Source organism: Choloepus didactylus, chromosome 23 (assembly GCF_015220235.1).
Source record: "Choloepus didactylus isolate mChoDid1 chromosome 23, mChoDid1.pri, whole genome shotgun sequence".
Lineage (NCBI taxonomy): Eukaryota > Metazoa > Chordata > Mammalia > Pilosa > Megalonychidae > Choloepus > Choloepus didactylus.
In genome coordinates this window covers 14,068,463-14,079,143 of record NC_051329.1, presented here as the reverse complement: position 1 = coordinate 14,079,143, position 10,681 = coordinate 14,068,463, and the positions used below count along the sequence as shown (strand labels likewise).

The 10,681-nt window shown below is 44.7% G+C and overlaps 1 long non-coding RNA gene across 1 annotated transcript in view; it reads right to left on the bottom strand.

Moving 5' to 3' along the window:
• The window catches only part of LOC119519248, a 43,257-nt gene that overhangs the window by 13,750 nt on the left and 18,826 nt on the right, over nucleotides 1-10,681 (bottom strand). The window contains exon 3 of the long non-coding RNA XR_005213994.1: nucleotides 9,002-9,055. This is a non-coding gene — a long non-coding RNA (uncharacterized LOC119519248). The remainder of the gene's footprint in view (nucleotides 1-9,001; nucleotides 9,056-10,681) is intronic.

Genomic DNA, 10,681 nt, shown 5'->3' with positions numbered 1-10,681 from the left:
TGTTCCCCTTCTCATCTCTCTTCATCTCTCCTTCTCTAACTTCCCTCTTCCTTTCCTCAAATTCCTGTTCTTAACCCAGTAAGGAAGGAAGCAAGAAAAAATATAACAATCATCTTATCAACACCTTTGGATTGCTTCATGGTTCATAAAAAATCTCCGCAGCTGTTATTTCATTTCCAGAGACAAGTTGAAACTCTTACAGGTGAAAGGGCAAAGCTTACAAGAGTCTTCAGCCAACCAGATCATGAGCAGAAGGCATCAGTATTTGTGCCAAAAAGTGAGAAAAACAAGACTCCTGAATCCAGAAAAATCATAATTCTCCATTATATCAGTTATTGATTGCTCTGAGACAAACTACCCCGAACTTAATGGCTTAAAACAACCCTGATGTATTATTTTGGCTGGGTTGGCTGCAGCTGGAAGGTCTAAGATGCATTCACCCCCAAATGCCAGGTGCATTGGCAGGGATGTGGAAGGCGGGGGGTTTCCCACATGTCATCTCATCATGTGAGTTTCTTTTACACAGCACCTGGTCCCCAGGAGGGTGAAAACATGAGCTGCAAGGTCTCTAAGGCCCAGCATCTGAGGTCACATGCGACACTTCAGCCTCCTCCAATTGATCAAAGCAAGGCACAAGACCAGCCCAGGTTCAAGAGTCTTCACCTCTTGATAAAAAGGGGCAAAGTCAGAGAGCAAAGGAGCATGGGAGGAATTTTTATAGCCATCTTTGGAATTTACCACATTTGTCATCTTCCTTCACCCCCAACAAGTAATTTACTATATCACACAAGGCAGTTATCCTCACTTAGCCATTCCTCATTGCTGAAGAGTCTAAGCCCAGCCTTACCCACCTACGAAAGTCATGAAGCACTCATCACCACGTCTCCGATTGTGACAACGTGGCAAAATTAATCTATAATTGCACCTAAATCCACCCTTACCATCCTACAACACACAAGATTTCTTCATAACTCAGTCAGAAGTAAAAGTTCCAAACATTAAGGCTCTTGAGTCAGGAGCCTTCAAGTCCATTGCACCCCACTCTCTTCATTTGTAGATCAGGAAATCAAGGCCCAGGGGAGTTGAGTGATGTTCCTTAGATCACACAGAGAGCACAGGTAGTAGGAGAATTGAACCCAGGCCCCAACACCTAATGTCTTTCTTTCCTCCTTTTAAGTGCTTGATACTTAGGAAATCACAGTTCCAATTCTGCTTCTTCTCCCATCAAAAGGGACTCAGTTTCCCCCATCTGGCTGGTGAGGCTAGCCATCACCCCTCTGACCTTCCTCCCAGGTGTGCAGTAGGCATGAATGAGTTAACATGCCTAAGAGGCTTCAGAACCTCACTGGAGATATAATTACAGCGAATTATCATCCACAGCCTTCTGGGAAGGCTTTTGTCAGGGAGTCGGTAAATAAATTATATCCTGTGGTTCTCCCTACCCCATGGGCTGATTAACTCTTCTAGGGAATGTTCCCCAGTGAGCTAGGTGATGGAACCCCTCTGCGAGCCTCACTTCTCACAATTTGGGGCTCCTCTCTGCCTCCCAAGACTCCCTGGGCTCCTCCCAACCTGGAAACTCATCTCCTCTCAGGACTGATTCTTCTCAGAATGGGTCCAAACCCTTGATGGGAGCCTGGAGGGGGAACCCTCTGGCCTCAGCCCCAGGTGAGCAGGGTTCTAAGAGTTAACCATCCTCTGCAGAATTCCTGGGTAAATACCATCCAGGCTGCCAGATTTTATTGCCTTTTAATGTCTCCTGCTTCATTCCATTAGCCTTTCCTTTTAATAACTCTATCTTTATCTTTTCCATCTGACTTTCTCCCCACCCTACTCCATAACCCAGGGTTAGATATTTTCCCATTAGCTCCTGCACTGAGGTCTGGGCATTAAAAAAAAACAAAAAACAAAAAAAAAAACACGCATTGGGCTCCCCCCACCAACCGCCATCAAAATATTTACTTAGATCCTCCTTATCTTTTCCTGCCCATCTCACTGACTCTCTCGTTTTCTCCCACAAGCTGCCAATCTGTCCTCTCCTGCTTCTGAGAACTTCTCAAGAGGGCCTTGGCTGCTTGTTAAATTCACCTCTGACTCAGTTAACTCATCACCCCCAGGAGCTCCTTTCTTTTGTGTCAATGTAGCCAATGCATGCTCTGAGCTACTGTCAAAAACCCAGCTCCCACAAGTTCCCCTGCTGGCCACATCACTCCCCTGAGCAAAAACCCATGATTTGCCATGGCTCAAGAACAACATCCTGATGGCCAAATCTAGCATTCCATAGGCTCCTGATAGTATTGCCTACTGGGTAGGGCGATGCCAGGCTGGAGTCAGACTGGCTGAGTTCAAATCCTGACCATGTCCCTCCCTTGCTCTGTGATCCTGGGTAACTTACTCACCCTCCCTGTGCTTCAGTTTCCTGATCTGTAAAATGGGGTGACAACCTCTCTGAGTTAAATAAGTTAATGGATCTCAAGGGCTTAACCACAGTACCTGGCACAGGGTAAGCACTCAATAAATAGTAACCCTTGTTATTTGTGAACCCGAATGCTAACCATGCATATTACAGCCTTGCCTTCCCTGGTTCACACCACCAAACAACTGGTAGCCTCTAAACATTTTCTTGTCCCTATCCATCTTTCTGTGTGCTAGTCCCTGTCTTGGATACTTCCCCTGCAACACCACCTGGTGAACTCAACTTATCTGTAAGGCCCAGCTCAAAAGCCTCCTCCCCTGAGAAGCCTTCCTCGAGTCCCCCAGACAGTTCACCCTTCTGCAGGACCAAGACTCTGCAGCACTTAGCAGCTGTAGCCACAACTATAGCCCTTTTCATGTTCTGACGTTAGAATCCTTCAAGGCTCAATTCAAAATCTGCTTACTCTAGAAGCTTTCCCTAGGATCCTGTGGCAGACTCTGATGGCCTGGCATGCAGGTATCTCTCAACAAGTACTTGATGAATGAATGAATGATGAATGCAACAACTGAATCTTATTTTCTACTGTACCCTACATCTCCTCAACCGAGATCCATACACCTTTGGATATGCTGCTGGGTACCAGTGTTCGTTATTGTTTCATGTCTTTATTTGCTCCTTCTGCATTGCTCTTTTAGGCTACATAAGCTGTTCATCTTAGATAGTAACATTTCTAACCTTGATAAATTGTACTCTGCCCCCTTAATCATTTATTCATTCATCCATTCATTCAGTAGAATGTACTGAGTCCCAACTATGGCCTGACAACGCCTTGTGCTATGTATACTAGGGATATAGATGTGAAACAGAGGGTTCCTGCCCTCATTGTGCTTTAGGGAGGAAGACAGACAACAATTGAATGGTTCCACAGAGTACAACTCAGACAAGCGCCATCAAGGAGAGGTATGGTGCTAAAACGTTTATAATACCAGGTTTAGACCTAACCTGAGGGATCAGGGAATGCTTCTCAAGCTTTGAACTGCAACCTGAAAGATGAAAAGGAGTTACCCACGGGAAAGACACTCAGGCACCATCCTAGGTCCTCCGGAGGGGAGGCATGGCAACAATGAGTGATGAAAAGAAGATCAGAACATCTTTCAAAAGTCAGCTATTATGCAGCTATTGCTGCAAAACAACCAACCTCAAAACCGCAGTGGCATCCTGTAAGAAAACATTCATTTCTCATGAGTTTCCAGGTTGGCTGATCTTGGCTGGGCTCAGCTATGCTGTTTTGCTTCAAGCTGCTGTCTGTCAGGGCTTAGCTCCTACCAGCTGCTGTGTGCTTACCCTGGGACCCAGGCTGAAGGAGCAACTGCTAATCCCAGAAAGCTCTTGTCTTGGCAGTGGGTGAGGCATAAGAGGGCAGGTATAAAAATGCAATGCCTCTTAAGGCCTGGGGGTCAGAACTGGCCCACTGTCATCCCTGCCCACTTTTTTTTTTTTCTTACACTTCACTGAAAACTTTTTATTGGCCTTTTGGATAGAAAAATGAGAATTTATTTACCAGGATGGACGATGCCATCATTCTTCTGCCAGAACCCGCACAGGGCTTCTTCCTTGCCGACTCTGTTTGGCCCGGCGGCCGGCTGTCCTACACTTCCGGTCTGCGGTGCTGACATCCGGCCTCCTACTCAGCCCACATAGAAGCGCGGGCCGCAGACACCAAGGCTGGGGTAGAATTTGGTCCCCAGATGGTTGTGGTCCTGGATCCCCAAACCAAAGTTTCCAGCATCTGAGAGGTGTTTTTTTTTTCCTTAACTCGTCCTCCAGCACCTTTTGACTTTTCTCCAAGATTGCCTCTGCCTTGGTCCCACGGACTGTGCAGTGGATGGCAATCTTTTCATTTCTTCTGATGCCAAAGGATCTGACAGTGTATCTACCTTCAGAAAACACAGGGGTGTGGGAACTGCACCAACACCTTGGCTGCACCAGTCTGTTTGTCTCCGCCCTCCCTCACGAGTATGTAAAGTTGCCGCCTGGAATTCCCCATTTCACCCTGACCCGCCGCCATGATGGAAAAACTGGAAGCACTGCTGCCCACATATGATTGGTCAATACGGGCCACATGACCAAGCCCACGGTTAAAGGTCAGGGACGTAACCTCGGCCTTGAGTAAGAGAAACTGCCAAATAAAAAGGCAAAGAGGATGGATACAGGGAACTGAAGTTTGGGGTCAATAATTCAATCTACCACAAGTCAGAAGCAGGAAAAAAAAAAATTGAGAGCTGGAGAGTCAGAGAGCTGGAGAGAAGGGCTGGGCTAGATCCTGCAAGGGCATTTCACAGGACTTTTTGAACATTTTGGTCTTTCTCTTAAGGGCACTGGGGAGCTATTGAAGATGTCTAAGTGTGGTGGTGACAAATGATTAGATTTGGATTCTGAAATGATCCTCCGGCTGCTGTAGGGGGAAGAGATTGGAGAAGGGCAAGATACCAAGAAATTCCATATGCCCTAGAGCTTTTCTTTTTGCAGGTGTTTGAATATGTATGAACGTGCATGTGTTTATGCCTCCACATTTACACCCCCAGTTCTTCCTCGGAGAATGTGCCGCCCAAAGATTTATCTGTGAACGCATCTGAAGAGCAGCTTATCTGTATATCAACCGGGATAACAGAAGTTATATTGCTTCACCTCACAATCTCCTAAGGATTCACACTTTTCCAGCAAGATTTTCACATCTTTTACAAACGTCAAATTAATTTCACCCCCAAGAGCTGTGTCCTTTATTGCCACAATTACCATAATAACAATTACATAATTTCCAAACTTTCTGCACTCCACAGTTTGCCAAGGATTTTATCCAAGGGTCCCAGGAGGCAGAATGGAAAGCTTCAGCCCCATTCAATGACCAAGTACCAAAAACTGGAGAGGTTGCCTAGCTTTCCCCACAATATCAGGAATAGATGAATCTGCAGTGAGTTATTTTCCCTCCAAATCCACATCTAGCCTTTCTGACAGTTTGCCTGCCTGACCTGGTCACAAAATTACAGTTAATAAGCCCAGCTGAGGCTGTTTTTCTATGACTATTTGATTACCTGGGGAAGTGACTAACCTAAGAGGGTAAGTTCAGAAATGGGTTTACAATCAAGTCCTTTGCTTCTTGGTTCCAGGGTCTTCTAAACATCACTGAGCCTCCTTTGCCTGCAAACATTCCTGGCAACCCCTAGCTTCCCTCAGTCAAGGGAAACATTCTTCTTAAGGGTATCAGCCAGAAAAACCCGTTTGCCAGCAAAATCTCACCATTTTTTCACAATGACACAGGAAGAGGGGCTGGGTGACGACCTTTTTCTTTCATCATCACAAAACCACGTATCGGACTCAAGTTTGCACTAGGCCATCGTGGGGGAGAAACGTGGAAAAAAATGGATCATGCATGTCGAACATAAGAAACAGAAGGCCAGCACTGCAGGGCTGCAAGTTTGCAAGACTGGGGTGAAAAATCAAGCTGCTTCTCCCTTGTCAGCCTTTTTGAACGACAAGGGAAGATTTACTGCCCGCCTGGGCTGACAACCTTTTACAGCCATTGCAAATGGATTTGAGACAGCAGGGTTTCAGGCTGAACTGACCAGGAAGGATTGTAGAAGTCCTGTCCCCATCATGGGCACAATAAAGTGGCTCTCGTTGCCAAAAACAGAACACAAAAGATTCAGTTGAAACCTTTGGAGAACGACACTGTTAAACACATGGCCAAATCGCTGAGGGTTTCAAGATGTAAATGTGTTGGGGACGATTAAGGTAGCATGTATAAAATCCACCCTCAGCGATGCCGGAGATATGCAACATGACCACTAGGGCTGATATAACAACAGTTTAAGTTGCCCTCAGCCTTCTACGGAAGTGATAGCCGTTCGTGCCTAAGATTCACATCTAGAGTGCTAGCTTTACTACCTGCCTTCTACCCCAGCAACAGTAGCCACCAATCCTGTGCTAGCCTTACATCTGCCATCCGCCCTAGCAACAGCAGCAGCCAATCCTAGACCGCCACCCGCCTTTGCAGCCACCAATCCTAGGCCGCCACCCGTTCGTACTAGCCACTCCCTCTACCTTAGAGTATATATACCCTGCCTCTTCAATAAAGTTTTGCAGCTTGATCAGAAACCTGTCTTGCTGTCATTCCTCGTGTCTCTTGTCCCATACCATTCCTCCCTCACAGGATTTGGAGCTTCCGTTGAACGTCCCGCCGGCCGGGACATAAATGTTTTCAGTACACTTGCTCAGCCTGACAGTTTCTGTCCATTTGGCAAGATCTGCTTGCAGTGTAGGCAAAATCCTTGAGGTCCAGCTGATGGGGTACTGCATTTATTATTGATAAAGATGAAGCAAAAACAGCTTGTGTCTGGGTAACACCTGGCCTGACATTGCAATTTATCCCCAGCTGCCATATACCACCATTTCCCTACAGAGTGCCCATTTTGTCTAAAGTAGACTCTTTTTTAAAAAGGATGATACCTTAAATGTAAACTATTAAAAGACATCCCATGTAAATAAATTCATAATAAAAATCATCCTTTAAAAAAATACACTCTGGCATGACTACTTTATTTGGCCCGCCACCCACACTGCTCTGGAACCCAGGACAAAAGCCAGCCAAGTCACCCCAACGGAGACCTGGGCACTTTGCCTCCAAGGAAACCCAAGACCGAAGAGCCCACACTTTCTTCCTTCTGTTGTGTACTTTTTTTTCCTTTCCCCTCTATAAACAAGTGATTAATGCCTTTGCACAGAGGCACAGACACACGTCCCCCGCAGCAAGGCAGCCTCGGAGAGCCCCTGCCAGATTCCCCACCCTTAATTCTGCTGTTAACACTCGTCAAGCTTAGGGGTGAAGAGTAAATCCCCTCCTTCGCAAAGCAGACCTGCAGGCAATGTGGTTTGTTTAAAGTCTCTGGGCTGAGCAATCGACCTGCCTCCCGTTTTCTCTGAGGGAGTTAGGATTTTAAAATTACAAAAAAAAAAAAGGCACATGCTTCCCTAATGCAACTTCCGGTGTGTAAGCACGGGACCACTGGACCCACCCCCCTCCCCAATCGGTCCAGCTTTCACAGAAGAGCCATACTTTAATTCTTCCAGAATCAGTGAATAGTGGGGAACCAGATGGATGGACACTTTTTCACAGAGTCTCAAAGTCTCCTTTTGCAATTGGTTTGCAAGGGGAGTCCTGACTATTCCTTAGATTTAAGGAAACAGTGAAGAAATTGTGACATAGCCCTCCATGGGGCATAGAGTGGGCCCTGAGCACAGGAAGAACTTCTCCGCACATTTATTTTTAAATGTGGTCCTTTTTTAAATTTCCATTTTTAATGCATTTTAATGTATATACTGTAGCAATTCTGCAGAATAGGTATATAATTTAGAAATTCACAAATATATTGGTATTGGACAGGGAAGACTCAAATCATGGGGTGTCTGCTCAAGAAATTTCAGAGTATTCCACCTAATAAATGAACAAGGAATGAAAGAAGTGTCACCATTTTGCAAACCCCTAATGAAGTAATGGATCCATCTAGAAAATGATCATCAGGTAACAATTGATGTAAGCACATTTTTATAATTGTACTATTAACGGTTTAACTTAGGGTTCACTGTCTGCTGTATAGTTCCATGGACAGTTTTTTAGATTTTTATTCTAGTGACATACATGCAACCTGAAATTTCCCCTTTAAACTTACAAATATTTCAAGGAGAAAAAAAAAGAGGGAGTTGGATATAAGAGATATAATAATTAAACACAACGTATAGGCCTTGTCTGTAATAAAATAATGATAATTGAGACAATGAAGGAAATTTGAGTATTAACAGGATATTTTAAAATATTATGCAGTTGTCTTTTGGTGTTGTGTGTGATAATAATATTGTGTTGCTTTTTTTAAATAGTTCTCATCTTTTAGAGATACACACAGAAGTATTCAGAGATGAAATTGTATGGTGTATGGATTTGCATTAAAACAAGTCACTGGGGTGTAGATGAAACAAGAGTGGCCATAAGTTGATAATTGTTGAAGCTGGGTGATGGTTACATGGGAGGTCATATACTGTTCTCTCTACTTTTTTAAGTTCAACATCTTTCATTGCAAAAAGTTTGGATATCGTTGGTGTAGACCTCAAAATTCACCAGATACTTCATTCTTATTCCTGGCCAAATGCTGCAAGAATAGGTTGGCCAAGAAGGAATGGAGACATCTAAAATCTATTGGGCATCTACTCTTTGCCACTCATTGGGATAAATGCTTTCTCAAAAGTGATCTTGTCCTTCCTGTTCAGCAATTGTAGGAGATTGTTATAATTAGCCCCATTTTACAGATAAGGAAAGGCCCCCATTTTATAGATAAGGAAAGACCCAGAGAACCAAAGTGACCTGTCATATGGTGTCAAGACAAGAAAACTTCCAAGTAGAGTGGGGTGAGCCCTGAGCTAAGACATCTAGCCATTTTGATTGTTTTTTTTTTCTTTGTGACCTTGGACAATTACTTTTCCCTTCTGGGCCTCACTATATTACTCATTCCTCTTTTTCTGTCACTCCTCCATTACCTTTCTTTCTCTTCCCTTCTTCTCTCTTCCCAGGGGAGTGTCAGAGGCAGCCTGCTGTGGAAGAAAGAGAAATTGAGTCCTGGATTCAAATTTTAACTCTGCCTTAGACCATCTGGGTGACCTTGGACAAGTCACTTAACCTCGCTGAGCCTCACCCTCCTGAATGATTAAAGAGAGGAGAAAATAATAACTAACTTTTAGTATTGTGGGAAATTAAGACAAAGGATAGAGAGCACTTAGCTCAGAGTTCAATGTATAGCAGGTAATCAGTAAAAGCTGGGTCTCTTGCCCTCCCCAAGCTTCCCCCAGACAACAACATCACCCTCCCCCTACCTCCCTCAGGTCTTGGCTGAATGTCACCTTCTCAGTGACCCCATCCCACCACCCCACATTCCCTTTCTCCCATTCCTACTTTATTTTTCCCATATCACCCATCATCAAAGATATATTTTACCTGTTTATTTTGTTTCTCATATTTCTATACCCAAGTAGAGGGTAAGCTCCTTCAGCAGAGGGCTTTTTATGCATTCGGTTACTTGCAGTATCCTGGGTGAACCAGCAGGTGCTCAATAGATATTTCTTGAATGAATGAAATATTGGGCTGGTATTGGGCTGGTATCAGTGCCTTTAGATAATGCAAGCAGAGAACATGGCATAGGTCTTGCACAAAGACCTATAAATGGTACATAAATGTTTTTGTTCTCATTTTGGTGGGGCCCCAGAATCCAACTTTAAGCTACACCCAACTTACCTCTGGGTGTTCTGACAGTTCCAGCTTTCTTATTTCTAGCTATCTCTTAAATCAGCCTCCAAATGATGGTCCCAGGGGCTCAGAGTTCTTTGAGCTGTACCTCATCAGGGAAAGTGAGTACTATTGTCCTAGGGCCATTTACAGCTTCCCTTCTGGGTGCAAAGGCTTTTTGATTAAGTGTTCTAAAAAGGCAGAAACCACATCAGCCCTTGACTTAATCTTCCTGAAGGGTTACCCAACACTAAGGTAAAATTTGCCCTTACATCCTTTGGGGCAAAGGAGCTGCAAGTGTTTAGAGCAGGATAGGGATAGGGAGATGGGGAAATGGGATCTGCCAAAGCTGCCCAGAATTTCACCCCAGAGGTGGAGTGTGGGTATGTTGGCATGGACAGTGTTAGAGACATTTTTAGAAGAAACCTCACTCCCCAAGCCCCTTTCTGAGCCAAGACAGGCCTGAGCCAGACCTCATTCCCTCCTGGACCCATTGGGAAACATGCCTTGAAATGTTGCCTAGTGAACAGCTTCCCTCTTCCACGAAACCCATCTGTGTGGACTCAGTATATCAGCAGGTTGCACCAGCTTCCAGAGCTGTGCCTGTTTCCCAGGAGAATCTTCCTGGGTCCCTGCAGGGATCTAGAGACCAATTCAGTCCCTCTGTGACTCAGGGGTTCCACCCTAAGTGCCCTCCAACAGACCCTTATGGGGGTTGTGCAATCCATGGATAGAGCTCAGGAGTCTGTGAACTTGGATGGAAACAAAATCATATCTTCTATTTTCTTTAAACTCATAGTGAAATCAGTGTTCCCATTCATTGTGGATGTAGGCAACAAACCACAGGAGGATTAGCAGTGGCTGTGGCTTGGTCACCAATAAAAATCACAGATCTTTTCCTGTCGTATTACAGGAAAAGATCCTGAAATACTGTTTAT